Source organism: Meles meles, chromosome 20, assembly GCF_922984935.1.
Source record: "Meles meles chromosome 20, mMelMel3.1 paternal haplotype, whole genome shotgun sequence".
Lineage (NCBI taxonomy): Eukaryota > Metazoa > Chordata > Mammalia > Carnivora > Mustelidae > Meles > Meles meles.
The window spans coordinates 54,853,221-54,868,056 of NC_060085.1; the positions used below are offsets into that span (position 1 = coordinate 54,853,221).

The following is a 14,836-nucleotide window of genomic DNA, read 5'->3' on the forward strand; positions in this document are numbered from 1 at the left end:
CGGTCCTTGCCTTGCAAAGCAGGCTTGACTGTTGCCAGTGTGGAAAGACATTTTTTTTTTAAATTTTATTTATTTATTTGACAGACAGAGATCACAAGTAGGCAGAGAGGCAGACGGAGAGAGAGGAGGGGAAGCAGGCTCCCTGCTGAGCAAAGAGCCCGATGCGGGGCTCGATCCCAGGACCCTGAGATCATGACCAGAGCCGAAGGCAGAAGCTTTAACCCACTGAGCCACCCAGGTGCCCCTGGAAAGACATTTTGATCCAAGTCTGTTTTCAGATCAGAGAAGGCAGGTTGGTGCATCACGGAGACATCCGATGGACAGCTGTTACTTGTTAGGAGCCTCAGTACCTCATCTGCAAAATGGGAACAGTCATGAGAAAAGAAAGTAAGAAAATGTATGTTTATCACATGGCACAGTGTTCGTTTTCCTGATCCGCTGTGAGACGCAGCCTGGAAAAGGGACTTGGGAATCTGAATACCCTCATCCAAGTCTCGACCATATCTACTCCTTCTTGATCCTGGGATCCTTGGCAACTGGGCCTCATCCGTACCTCAATTTCCAACTCTGGAAAAGCAAAGGCTTTGACCAGTCCTGACATGCCCGACCCCCGGGGTACAACGTAGCTGTGAGGCGAGCTGGGTTATCAGCCAGGTTTAGGATTTGGGGTCATGAGGGGCTTGAGTACCAAGGAGATGGAATGTTTGGATTGTTCCCATCCCTGCTGAGTCCTGGCCATTTTCCCATCCTAGAATGACACGTGGTGTCCAGGATCTGCCCTGAGGGGGAGGAGGGTTGACACCTGCCTCTGGTTGTGGAGAATGAGTTGGTGACCCCTGGGAAGGATTTGTGCCCTCCTTCAGGCCCTGGCCAGCCCCAGCCTCCCCTGGGAGTGCTGCCAGCTGACTTCCAATGCCAGGTACACAGCGTGGCTTTGGTATATCACATGTCCTCGGGCCACAGCTGGCACTGAGGCCCTGGTGAAATCGCGCCTAGCCCTGCTCTCTCCATCCATTCCCCCGTGGTGACCAGAGTGCTCTCTCAAGAACATATTCTGACCAAAACCCTACAGTGGCTATGGCCCAAGCTCCTTATTTTGGCCATCAAGGTTCTCTGGGATCTCGCCTCCGCGGAGCTCAGCAGCTTCACTCTTACCACTTCTCTTACCCACTTTATGCTCTAGACTCACTTAAGGACCCACAGTTTCCTGAACCTGCGTGGTGTCACATCTTAGTGCCTTATGCATGCTCTCCACACTGGTAGGTTGTTCCTTCTATTAGCTTCTAACGAACTCCTATTCATCCTTCAAAGCCAAACTGCAATGTCCCCTTTTCTGTCGGATAGCCCTAAACCATCTTCCAAACAGTTGCTTTCTGTGCCCTGTCCATCTCTCTGTCATAATAGCTATCATGCCATCCTATCACTTACTTCTTTATAGATCTGTATCCTGCTTGGGATCACAAGCTTAGTAGGTTAGGTATTGATTTCTGAGTACTTTGTCCCAAACTCTTAAAATGTCCTCATCACATTTAGGAAATGTCCCTCCCCACCGTGGCTATTGCTGTTTAAGGAATCTCTGAGGGAATCTCTGAGGGCGCTCAGATTTAAAACCAAATGTCCTTCAAGCAAGCCAACTTTGCCTGGAAGCTTTAGAAGCTTGTTTTTCTACCAAATAGATGCCAAACAGGTTTGCAATGCTGGTGTCCTAATGGCAGCTGATGCATGCCTGCATTTTTAAAAAGGTTTTAATGTGTAACTGTTTAATTCTTCCCAATGAGATGTTTTCTAGGCGATAGAGATATTTTGTAAATAATACACTTCCTTTGTGTAGGAGGTAAAGCAGGGAATGAAAAGTCAACAGGGGCACAACTGTTCTGCCATCTCCTAAGTCAGCTCAGAGGATGGGAAATAGGATGCATTTCAGCCCTACGGACTGGATGCCCAGGGAGTAGGTCTGTCAGGCAGAGGCGTCTGGAGCACTTCCTAAAAATCCTGACCTGTCGCTGTCACTAGGGAAGGCTAATTAAAGGAAATCAAAGACCAGTAGCCAAGAGATTCCAATGTGCTAGAAAAACAAAGGCAGCCACCATGCAAACTGCTAAGTCAGCCCTCTGCTCTGGCCCTGTCCGACTCCCCTCCCACCCACCCAAACACTCACTCTTTCCTTCACCCTATTTTCTCTTACCAACACCTGTTTGTCTTTGTTCCCCTCAAGGGAGAACAGGCCCTGCCAGGCAGCTCACTGCTGCAGTTCAGAGCAAGGACAGGGAGATGCAAATTAAAAGGACAAGACTCCTAGATTCCTCCATCAGAATGACTAAAACTAAAAAGACTGACTTTAGGCAACGTTGGCAAGGGTGTGGATCAACTAGAACTCTGCTCTTCTGGTGGGAATGCAAAAAGATGCAGTACAGCACTTATTATAATGCTAAATATCCACTTTGCCATATGAGCCAGCCATCCACTCCTAGGTGCTGCCTTTTTTTTTTCAAGATTTTATTTATTTGGGGCGTCTGGGTGGCTCAGTGGGTTAAAGCCTCTGCCTTCGGCTCAGATCATGATCCCAGGGTCCTGGGATGGAGCCCTGCATCGGGCTCTCTGCTCAGCGGGGGAGTCTGCTTCCCTTCCTCTCTTTCTGCCTGTCTCTCTGCCTGCTAGTGATCTCTGCCTGTCAAATAAATAAATAACATCTTTTTTTTAAAAAGATGTTATTTATTTATTGAGAGAAAGATAGAGAGAGTGCCCGTGTGAACAGGGGGAGAGGCAGAGGGAGAGAGAGAATCTCAAGCAGACTCTGTGCTGAGCTCGGAGCCCAACTCGGGGCTCACCCGTCACAGGGCTCAATCTCAGCACCCTGAGATCACGACCCAAGGTGAAGTCAAGAGTCGGTCACTTGGGGCACCTGGGTGGCTCAGTGGGTTAAGCCTCTGCCTTCCGCTCAGGTCATGATCTCAGGGTCCTGGGATCGAGCCCCGCGTCGGGCTCCTTGCTCAGCGGGGAGCCTGCTTCCCCTTCCCCCTCTGCCTGCCTCTCTGCCTACTTGTGATCTCTCTCTCTGTCAAATAAATAAATAAAATCTTTAAAAAAAAAAAAAAAAGAGTCGGTCACTTAACTGATGGAGCCAGCCAGGAGCCCCCAGGTACTTTCCAGAGCGAAGGTAAAACCTGCCTCTACTCAAACACCTGCACGTGAATGTTCAGAGGAGCCGTGTTCACAGAAGCCAGAAAGTGGAAACCACCGCATAGTCCATCAACAGATAAATGGATCAGCCACATGTGTTCTGTCCACACGACGGAGTATTATTTGGTCATGAAAAAGAGGGGTGAAGGACTGATAGATGTTATAACATGGATCAACCTTGAAAACAAAATGCCAAGTGAAAGAAGGGAGTGAGAGAAGACCACAGGCTGTTATGATTCCATTTATATGAAGTGTCCAGAATGGGTAAATCTACGGAGACAGAAAGTGGATCAGTGGTTGCCAGGGGCTAGACGGAGGAAGAGAAGAGGAACGACCACTCATGAGGAGAGCATTTGTTTTTCGGGTACTGAAGATGTTCTAAAATTGACTGGCGATGGTCATACGACTCTGTAACTATGGTAGGAAAAAAAAACAAACAATTGCACACTTTAAAAAGGCACATTGCCTGGTGTGAGAATTAGATCTCCTTAAAGCTGTCTCGGGTGCTGGTACATACACATGACCATGAGGGCCATGGCTCAGGCCCACAGCAAGGACCCACACTGTGTGGGGAGTCCCATAATTAGACCTGCAGATTGCATCCAGCTGCGGGTTCTTGTTTGCCTGGCCGCGTTGAAAACTTTATTGGTTCTCTTTGCCTGCAGGCTGGGCTTGTGCTCACTAGTGCTCTGTTAGGCACACAGGATTTAGCAGTTACACAATCTGTCCATCCCTGCACCAGGGCGGGAGACCCTCGGGTACCCAGGGCGGCAGGAACGTGACATTGACCTCGACTGAGCTCCTCTAGGAGCCACTGTACCTCACTCCTTCACTAGTGTTACGTCACAGGATGTCAGAATGCTGGCAAATAGGGCTGCTGCGTTCGTGAAGTGGCAGACCCTGGGACAGGTCCCCACTGCCAGCCTGAGATGGGTCTGGTGTGCCGTTGCTCCCTCTTCTGCACAATACAGTAGTAGAAAGCATTCATGAAGTGCTTAACTGTGTCTGGGCACAAGTATAAATCTTTAGTATGTAACATCTTTCATCGTGACCCTAAAGGGGGCGTCCGGCCCCCCGTGGAGCCACTGGTGATTGTCCACCTGGCTCACGGCCACGCGGTGGCAAGTGGCGGAGTAGGGAAGGCAACCCCAGTGGGTCAGGCCCCAGGTCCCAGGCCCACAGGCCCCAGAACTCCTTGAGGTTATCGTGGCAGAGCCGGAAGGGGCCCGAGGTGTCACCTGCTCCCACTGCGTCTGCGTTAGGAGAAGGCAGAGGGTGGGGATGACCCAGGGCTTGCCCAAGGATCCGAAGCAACCAGAGCCAGGCTATTCAGCCCTGAGACGCTGGGGCCAGCCGCACTGGCTGCAGATCAGGCGCACAAAGGGGCGGGGTCTTTACCCTGTGACAGGCAGGAGGAAGGGCAGAGAAACAGCACAGGCATTTCTGTCCTGAAGAGTTAGATGGGGGAAATGAGCAGGTAGATGGTGCCTTCACACTGATGAAGAGGGTGTGAGGAAGGGAGGGGGACGGAGGGAAGGAGGGAGGGAGGGAGTCTTCTCAGCTCAGTGGATACTGAGAAGATAAATGGTTTTATTTCTTGGTTGGTTGGTTGGTTGGTTGGTTTTCAGGGTCATCAGTAATGGACAAAGCATAGGTTCAGTTGCCTGGTCGAAGTAATCCCTGAACTTTCTTACTGAAGAAAACCCTGGCAGACAGGCATTTAGCTCCAGGAGATCCTGCCCTGCCCAGTTCTTCTTGGACTTCCCACTGGGTCTTCCGCTCTACACCCATTTAACAGAGACTCAAGATCAAAATCTTGATTTTGAAAGGTTTATCCAGCTAAGAGGTATTGGGCTCACTCTTAGTGATAGATACAGTTTCTTTTCTTTTCTTTTTAGATTTTATTTTTTTCATTTTACAAAGAGAGAGTGAGCAAAAAGAGAGAATATAAGCAGAGGTAGAGGGAAAGGGAGAAGCAGACTCCCCACTGAGCAGGGAGCAAAAGGTGGGGCTCCATCCCAGGACCCCGGGATCATGGCCTGCGCCGAAGCAGATGCTTAACCAGCTGAGCCACCCAGCTGCCCCAATGCGGTTCATTTTCTTATGTACAACTCATTTTAACTGTCAGGTAGGAAGCCCAGAAAGAAATTTCATGTCATTGCCAGCTAGTAGAGTAAGGATGGCTGGCATTGTTGAGTGCCCCCCACCTGCCCCGTGCTGAGCGAGGCTCTGTGCACATTATCCTCAAACCTCTCCATGTTCTTGCGAGGTAAGCTCTGCTTCCCCCCTCTTACAGGAGAGCAACCGGCAGCTTAGGGGCCCATGAGTGCCAGCTCTGGAATTCTCCGGTCTCTGAGAGTAGATGCTTTTTCTCTTTATCTCTTTTGGCCTTTGTTGATGCCCGGCGATAGGGCTTTCTACAACTGGGCCAACTTTCCCTGTCTGACTGGTTAACAAACATTCCATGTGGACTTATCAACCACTTACGCCAGTGGGTTTTATGGGAAGTTCTCGTTCATTTCATTTGTAGCAGGGCCTAAAAACAAAACAAACAGGAAACTGTGTTCATTAAAAATATATATATATGAATTCAATTGTATCAATCAAAAGAAGTTTGTAGAATTGTTTTAAAAATGCGTTTACAAATTCCTTTCTCCTCTGTACTTCATTAGTGCAAATGACATACTCTGTTCTGGTATCAGGGCTGCGACAGTTGTCTCCCAGCTGCTGTCTCTGCTTGCTAGCCACCCCACTGCTCCGTGGTGTCTCTCTGGACAGGGTGGAGGCTGTGCGCGGGCACGGTGGGCAGGGACAAGGGAGACCCAAGCCACTGGGCTTTTTCAGGCATGCTCGGGAAGTAGTAGTAAATGCAAGGTCTGCTCTGAGAAGTGCCGTGAGAAGGGCTTCAATAGAAAGTTGCAAGCATGTAGAGAAGGGGCAGGGCCTTTCTGTCCCAGGGAAACTGCAAGGCCGGAAGATGGGTAGGAACTAGACAGGAGGACACTGTGAGGGAGGACACCGCCGGCCGAGGGCCCAATTTCTTTCTCCCCATCACTGCGGCTACCATGGATGGCCACATGCCAGGCTCTGCACCAGACATTATCCACATTCTGTCGCTGGATCCTCAGAACAACCCACGGAGGCAGCTACCTCTCCCGCCCCCTCCTTTCCAATGAGCAAACTGAAGCTCCAAGGGGTTAAGCCACTTGCCGAAGGTCACAGGTAGGTTCCAGAAGCAGGCTCTGCATCCAGGTCTATTTGAAGCCAGAGCCCCTACTCTTAGATTGATTTATCATTTTCAAAGAACTTTCAAATTCGTTATCCCATCTGATCTTCCTGTACCCGGAGTTTCTCTATGTCTCACCAGCCTGTTGGCACAAATGAGTCACCCTACCCGTAACAGTGTGAATTTTACTTGCTCGGCCTCTTCCCCTCCCCTTGCTCACCCGGGTTCCCCGGCCACCTGCAGAGCCTCACCGACCTCTGACGAGAGTCCCCAGGGAGTGTCTACAGTCACCTTTTCCTCCATGGCTCCCCTCATTCAAGTTTACTGCCCAGTAAGGTTATGGAAGGTCCCAAGCCCTCTGCCCAGATGTGTCCCTTTGGAGAATCCTTCCCCCAATGACCTGAGCCTCAGGGCCTTGTACCTGGTGTGTGACCTCGGCTACCCTCAGCCTCCCCCCATCCCCACCCGCATCAGCCTCAGTTTTCTTATCTGGGAAAGCAGAGAGGTTAGTCCAGTTCCACACATGTTCTCTGAGCAGGGGCTCAATGTAATGGTGAACCGTGGAACCGAAGGAAGGGGGTGAATCAGGCCAGGCCCTTGATAAGACACACACATAAGCAATTATACCCCCAAGCCCCATGTGCAAGGGTGGGGGGTGGGGGTAAAGGCCACAAGGGAATCAGACTTCTGTGGAAAGGGCTTTTGCTGGCTGGGGAAAGGCCCATATGGCGGCCATTCATCAAGGCCTTAACATACACCAGATCCCGGGCTCAGAGCTTTACCCTCGTTAACCCATTTCATCCTCCCTCATAGCCGTTTGGGGTAAAGACCAGAACTACCCCCAGGTTAGAGAGGAAACTGAGGCACAGAGAGGTGAAGTCTTTCACCCAAGGTTACACAGCTAGTAAGTGGTGACAGAATGAGGTCTACCAGCCCGGGGCTTTTAATTGCTGTCTTCATAGGAGTGGGGCCAGCAAACTCGGCTTTGTAAACTGAGCTCGGTCCAGATACTGCTGGGCTCGAATGGCACATTGTTTCCTCACCTGCACTGGCATCTGGAAGGAGAATTCCTGGAGCTCAAGTAAAACCATGGGGATCATCTCCTAAATGACAGGATAAAATTCAAGTGGACGGTCAGGGCTGTTCCAGTTGAAAGTTTTCCTCCTGTGCAGTTTTCAGAAACCTTGGGAGCCCTGTATCCTTCCTTGTTCCTGCGAGATCTGAGCCTGTGCTAGTATTTGGCTGATCACTAAGCATCATGACGACGAATCTCAGGGAGCACTGGCAAGCACTTTGCATGCGCTGCCTCATTTCACCCTCATGGCAACATGGGGCAGACAACTGCTCTTGGTTTTACAGAGAAGAGAACCAAGGCTCAGAGAGGAAGTGTCTTTCTGGACATGACCCAGTGTCCATCAGTGTCCACCACTTGAAGCCAGCCCTAAAACCTGCCTCCTAACCAGGATGTGTGAGCGTTTTCCTATTTTACTTCTTTCAGTGGTTCTCAACCGGAGCTGCACATTCGAAATACGTGGGATACTTTTTTGAAGACTGTGGCTAGGCCCATCCCAGACCAATCAAATCAGTCTCTGGGAATGGACATGGGTTGAAAACTTGGCTCGAGGACATGACTGATGTTCTCCCAAGAGCCTCAGCCTGACCTAGAACTTCAGAGAGAATTGGATGGTGGGAGGGGGAGGAGTGAAGGTTAGCGGATTCTTTTTCCTCTCAGCTTCTTTTAGATCTCCTCCTTTTCCAGCCCACCCAGGGACTGGCCTCCAGCCTCTCTCTTGATTTGAGATCATTTGGCATTTGGGATAAGATTTCTATGTGGCCCCTACTGTACACAGTGCCGCATAAGCCTGGCATGTAATAGGTGCTCAGTAAACACGGGGTGAACAGATCATGAAGAGAGCCCTCCGGCTGTTCCTTGCAGGCAGATGAAGTTGCATGGATCTGTTCTGTGGGAGTTTAAAGAACAGACACATGGGACGAAGACATGCCTGCCCCAGCAGGTAGCACATGCGGGTGCCCCTTGTACCACCTCTTTCCCAGCAATATGTATTCACTTAAAAAAAGAAATCCTTTCTAATTTAATGGGTAGAAAACAATCTCGGTTTTGGTTTGAATTTACATTTCTTTGAATACTGGTGAGGATGAACATTTTTTTCATGTGCTTATTAGTCATTTGTATTACTTCTTCTGTGAATTGTCTGTTCCCAATTTACTAATTTACAACGAGAAATGTAACTGCCAAGGGGACTGGATACACATGTCCTCTAGCCAACACACCAGCTCCCTGTAGGCACACTCCTCAGGATGCCAAATCCTAATCAGAAGATGCTTGGTGAGCATAGAATGAGAAAAGGGAGGGGTTGGTTATGGGATTCCAGGATTTCAGGCGTCAAGGCAAGCTAGACCTACCGCTGGGGTCCCCAGAATCCTTGACCATGGCATCCTCCCTCTTTCTCATCCTGCTACCTCCCCGGCTGCCCGGCTCTTCTGCAGATGGACATTTCTTTCTTTCGTGACACTTACTACCTTCATTTAGGGCTTCCTCTGGCCCAGGATCCCTCCTCGGACGTGTGCTTAAACTTTCAAGGCAATCTTCATCCCTAATCCCTTTCCTCCTCGGCCTTCCCATTTCCTGGGGACTTACAAACTGTAGCAGATGGCTTCTGGGGTGTCTGCCCCCACCTTTGTTGCCTTGGAATTGTCCCCCTTCTCTAAGTGAAAGCAGCTTCAGGGCGTCTGCACCTTCCATATGGGGAGCATTTCCGTACTTGCCTTTTTACGTCCTTCCTTAGACTCTCCTGGGGGTCTCTGACTTCCCCAAGGTTAAGACCCACTGCTATTGAGGACTCAGGAGTGGAAAGGAAGGTGCCAATAGCCTTGCCGAAGAATAAGAATTCGAGGAACTAGAAAGAGCGGCCCTAGCTGGGTGTGTGGTCTGGAGAGTGCCTGGAGCAGGAAGAACAGGTGAGATGTTGTTTAAGGGCAGAAGGAGACAGAGGATTTTTAGGTGGGCAAGTCCTGGGTTTCTCTGACCTCAAAGGTGCAACGGTCCCTTTCCTGGAGGTCCTCAGCCCTTTTAACTCTCCTCTACCCCAGGCCTCCCGAGTGATCTTCCTAAAACGAATCCCCTCCTTTACCCCTTCCTGTGTGTCCACCACACGGACAAATTCCTGCGGATGGCAAAGTCCGTCACAGCCTGAACCCAACTTTCCCTTCCAGGCTTGCTGCTTTTCCCCAGCAGACTATGGATGGCTCCTGAATAGGCCACATGTGTTCACACCTCCAGACCTTTGCTTGGGCAAGGCCTTCTGCCTGGGATGCCCTCCCCAACTTGGCTAACTCCTTTTTATTTTTTTTAAGACACAGCACAAATGTCCCCTCTTCCCTAGAGTCTTTCGCAAGCCCCCGACCGTCTTGAAACCCTTAACTGTGGCATTAACACCCTCTGTGAGAGTGTAACTTTTCCAAGCATCCTCTCTTGCTAGACTATGAGGATCCTGCCATCAAATATCATGTTTGGTTTATCTGGGTGTCCAACCTCGTGCACAGTACCCAGTGTGTAGTGCTGAATGAACGAGAAGGCCTCTGTTGTAAACTCATTCGTGCTCTGTTGTAGACCATGCAGAGAGAAGCAGGAGGTCCCAGCTCAGATTCCTACCTTGTAGGGTCTTGGGCAAACTCCTTCTTCTCTCTAGTCCTCACTTTCCTTCTCTGCATAAGGAGAGCACTGGAACTTGACTATCTACAAGTTTTTTTTAATTTTATTTTTTTTTAAAGATTTTATTTATTTATTTGACAGAGAGAGATCACAAGCAGACAGAGAGGCAGGTAGAGAGAGAGAGAGGGAAGCAGGCTCCCTGCTGAGCAGAGAGCCCGATGCGGGACTCGATCCCAGGACCCCGAGATCATGACCCGAGCCGAAGGCAGCGGCCACCCAGGTGTCCCTACAAGTTTTTTTTTTATTAAGACTACCTCTGTTCAGGCCCTATTCTAGAAATAAACATAATTATATAATGCATGTAATATATACATTGTATAATATACATTGTATATATCATATGCAATAGAATATATAATGTATATAAATATTTGTGGTTGAATGAAAATATAAAAACAAAGTCCTTAAAGTCATGTGCAGTCTAGTTCTGGAACCAAGGAAGGCAGGAGTAAGGTCTCTCGGGGGAGGGATTTTTAACTTTGGGGGCACATTGTATTTCATTATAAGAAACATACTGCCTTGGCCCCAAAGACCTGATGTGGTTAAGTGGAATAAACATGGATGTGAGAGTCTGACCAAGCACAGCTAAATCTCAGCTCTGCACCCCTCCAGCTGTGTGACCTTTCACGAATCACTTTACCTCTCTGAGCTTTGAAAGTTGGAGATTATCCAGCTATCCCAGAGGGTTGCTGTGAGGACTCAGTTGGACATAGGACCCCATGAATACTAGAGACCCTTTCCTTTTACTCCCAAGGAATGTAAGCTACAAGGAAAGGGAGCTTAGACAAGAGACTCAATCCTTCTTACCCTCAGTTTCCTCTTCTGCCAACTAAGGGCTGCCAGGAGGGCTGATGTGAGGTGAAGTGAGACTGTGCGTGCAGACAACTGAGCTGAAGGTGTTCGATGAATGTTAGCTTCCCTCCAAGCCTGGCAGCGGGGCGGAAACCCAGCCCCATCTTCTTGGGCAAAAAGCTTGAAAAAAGGGATTCAGAGCTCCGGAGACAGCTGAGAAGGAAGCACAGTCAAGAAAAAGATTCACAGGAAGGCTGTGGAACACGTGACAATTTGCCTTCTCCCATCAGAAAGTGCTCTTAAACAAACAGCAAGTTTCCTCCATTAATAAGGCCTGTGGAATGCAGATGAGATTTTTTTTTCCTCCTCCGTTTTTGCTGATTAAGTTCCCCCAAAACCCCCTTAAGAATTTTAATAAGAAATGCAAAAATCAACAAAAGTCCTGCAAACCCTTTCCTGTTATTAAATAAAGGGAAAGTAAATATTGCAAATTGGACATATTTCATAAGAGGATGTTTTGTTTGGGCAAAAAAAAAAAAAAAAGAGAAAGAAAAGAAAAAGCGATCTGCTTTCTGGCAGCAAATACATGTCTTTGCTGAATTTTGGTTTCAAATTTGATGACTGGGGCATTATTCCTGGTTTGCCTGGAATTTAGGCCTTTTGACATCTGAGGCTAACATAACCAGGACAGCATGAAAGCCAGGTTTGGGCCGTGGTGGACCTCTTCTCCCTTGTCTCTTGTGAGCAGAGTAGAGAGCTTTTCAGCTACCAGCCACCAAGGAAATTATGAGCCTGAGCTCAGAGGTGGGCACCTGTAAGGGGTCACACACAAGACAACAGCAACTTGGAACAAAGAATTTTATGAGAAAGAAGAAAACCACCAAATGTTCTCTGTACTTCCTTTTTAGAATAAGAAACCTTTTATGAGACCATAAAACACATTGTCTCCATACAGCACAGTAGCCCTGCAGTCAGGTAGACCTGGACTTAAATCCTACCTTTGTCACTTCTTAGCTGGGTTACCTTGGGTAAATTACTTAACCTCTCTGACTCACTTTCCTCATCTTCAAAAGGAGAGAATAGAGGGTGCCTGGGTGGCTCAATCGGTTAAGTATCTGCCTTCGGCTCAGTTCATGATCCCAGAGTCTTGGGATCAAGCCCCACATTGGGCTCCCTTCTCAGCGGGGAGCCTGTTTTTCTCTCTGCTTGCCCCTCCCCCTTCTTGTGTGCTCTCTCTCCCTCTCTCTCTCTCTCTCTCTCTCTCTCTCTCTGACAAACAAATAAAATCTTTTAAAACAAAACAAAAAGGGGAGAATAGAAGTGTTCACTAAGAGGCATGTTAAGAGGAATAAATGAGTGGGGAAATGAGCAAGGCAAGGAAAGTGCTAGGCTCTCTGTGTACCATTATTTTGTGTCATATGCAAATGTAAAGGGAGGGGAAAAAGAATTCTGTTTGTTTGCTAGTGATAGCTGGCAAAGAACGTTAGCACTCATAATTCTACATGCCTGTCACGCCAGCCCCAGCAGATGGACAAAGTGAACATTACCCTTCATTTGTGGTTGGAGCACCTGGTGCAGCAAAGTGGGTGTGACCCCGTCAAGGACACACATTAAGAAATGGTCTGTAACCTTGAGGTCACAGAAAGTAACCAAAGGAAAGGGAAGGAGGGAGAGAAGCCAGAGGGTGTGGACATTTTTAGCCAAGGCCCCTGCACCCGCTCCTGCTCTCCTCTGTCCTCCTCGTGTGGTTCCCACCGCCTCACGTAGCACTAGCTTCTCCCTGACGGGGACAGCAGTCACAGCGCGGCGGGGCCACGTGTAAGAGGCAGGGACCTCTTGTGCTGAAAATGCTGGTGCCCTGGACCCCACCAGCCACAAGCTCATCACAGAGCCCAGGCCTGTTATCCTAGCTTCAAAACCTATCTGCCACTTCCTCTGATCCCCTTCTCCCAGGTTCCTCTCAGACCCAGAGTACTGGCAACTGCCATCATCAAATTGTTGATGATAAATGGGAAAATTATTTTGGTTTCATGTTCATGTGTATTTGTTTACCCGAAGCGTCTTCCTGTGCAAAAATTAAAATCGATAAAGAACCACAACAAATAATTTAAAAATCACCTATATCCCCACCCCATATTTGCTTCTAGTTTGTTGTTGTTGTTTTTTTTTTTTTTTTAGGAACAAAAAATAAAGCTAATGTCCCTTTATCTACTACCCAAGTCCCACCGGTAACTAATGAATTTGGTGCATATCCTCCCTGTTATTTTAAAGATTTGATTTATTTATTTGAGAGAGAGGGAGAACACAAGTGGGGGGGGGCAGAGGGAGAGCAAGAGGGACAAGCAGACTTCCCTCTGAGCGTGGAACCCAACTCATGGGACTCAATCCCCGGACCCCAAGATCATGACCTGAGCCAAAGTCCAATTGAGCCACCCAGGCACCCCTACCTGTTATTTTAAAATAGTTCAGTGTACCTAGACATACATTCAGTATTTGATATTGTTTGGGGTGTGTTTTAATTTAAGTAAATGGTATCAGAGGATTCATATCATTCTGCATCTTGCCTTTTATCACCAAATATATTCTTGAAATCTGTCTATGTTGATATGTATATAAGAGCTTGTTCATTCCTTTGAACTGCCGCATAGTATTCTAGCATATGAACCTTTTATACCACATTTTTTTTTTTTTTTTGAGAGCCAAATGGTTGGGGTCATAAGCTCTTTTTTTTTTTTTTAAGATTTTTATTTTTTATTTATTTGACAGAGAGAGATCACAAGTAGAGAGGCAGGCAGAGAGAGAGAGAGAGGGAAGCAGGCTCCCTGCTGAGCAGAGAGCCCGATGTGGGACTCGATCCCAGGACCCCGAGATCATGACCTGAGCCGAAGGCAGCGGCTTAACCCACTGAGCCACCCAGGCGCCCCTACCACATTTTATATGTCCTTTCATCTAGGGATGGTCATTTAAGTTATTCCCCCTGCCTTTTTTTTTTTTAATTGCAAACCATCATGCCTTAATTAAAAAAAAAAAATCTCTGTATGTGTCTCTTTGAACATCTGTGCCCCAGATTCTCTACGGAATTTCCCCAGAAGTCGAATGTACTTGACTGCTAAGAACCCAGCAGGAGTGGCCATACCTGGGATCCACTTCCCCCCATGGTACTTCCGCCCTGTGTGACCTTGGACAAGTCACTTCTTTGAATCTGTTTCTTACCTATAAAATGGGTGTATGAGAATCCCTAACTCAGTGGGTTGTTGCGAGAGAATTAAGTGAGACTATCCCTAAAAAGCAGCTGAAATAGTGCAAACAGTAGCTCTCACCGTTCTTGCTACAGATTTTTCTAGCAACCAAAGAATCAGAAGGCAATGCCCAACCCCCCTGCAAAACAATGCCTCAGAGGCCGGCCCAGCCCACCTTACCAAATGTCAACTCCATTCCCGGGCCTGGCCTGGTGTCTGCTCCCTCAGTAACTGAGCAAATGTGCCTCTCAGCATCTCAGTTTCCTTCCTTGTAAAATGGCATAACACTCGCCTCAAAGGTGTGAAGCTTAAAGACTAGAAAATAAATGGAGGGCACTAGTTAAACTGTGCCCGCCTCTGGTCTCATCTCACTGACTGGACTGCTGGACGTCAGTGCTGGACTGTCCCTGGTTTGACTTCTGTTTCGCAGCCGTTGCATTTTACCTGGCGGATGCTGCGGAGTCAACACGCGGAGTTTTGCGGGGTTCCCGTTTTTTGTTTTCTCCCTGCACGTTGGAGTCCAGGAAAGGCTGGGCGGTTGAAATTTGCTAAAATATCTCCATCTAGTGGGCTCGCTGAAATACTGCAGCGTTCGGTGTTGTCTGAGGGAAAACAATGGGGCGACAGCTGGGGCCGCCCTGCCCTGCTCAGAAACGCCGGTGGCTC

General features: G+C 48.4%; 1 protein-coding gene and 1 long non-coding RNA gene across 2 annotated transcripts in view; one reads left to right on the forward strand and one right to left on the reverse strand.

The window, feature by feature from the left end:
- Positions 1 to 14,836, forward strand: part of TSEN2 (tRNA splicing endonuclease subunit 2) — a 69,808-nt gene that overhangs the window by 2,401 nt on the left and 52,571 nt on the right. The gene's annotated exons all lie outside the window — the stretch shown is intronic.
- LOC123932614 lies at positions 137 to 14,468 on the reverse strand. The gene is made up of 3 exons (XR_006816462.1): positions 14,351 to 14,468; positions 5,668 to 5,716; positions 137 to 355 (listed from the first exon to the last, which is right to left on the reverse strand). It is a non-coding gene; the product is annotated as an uncharacterized LOC123932614 (long non-coding RNA).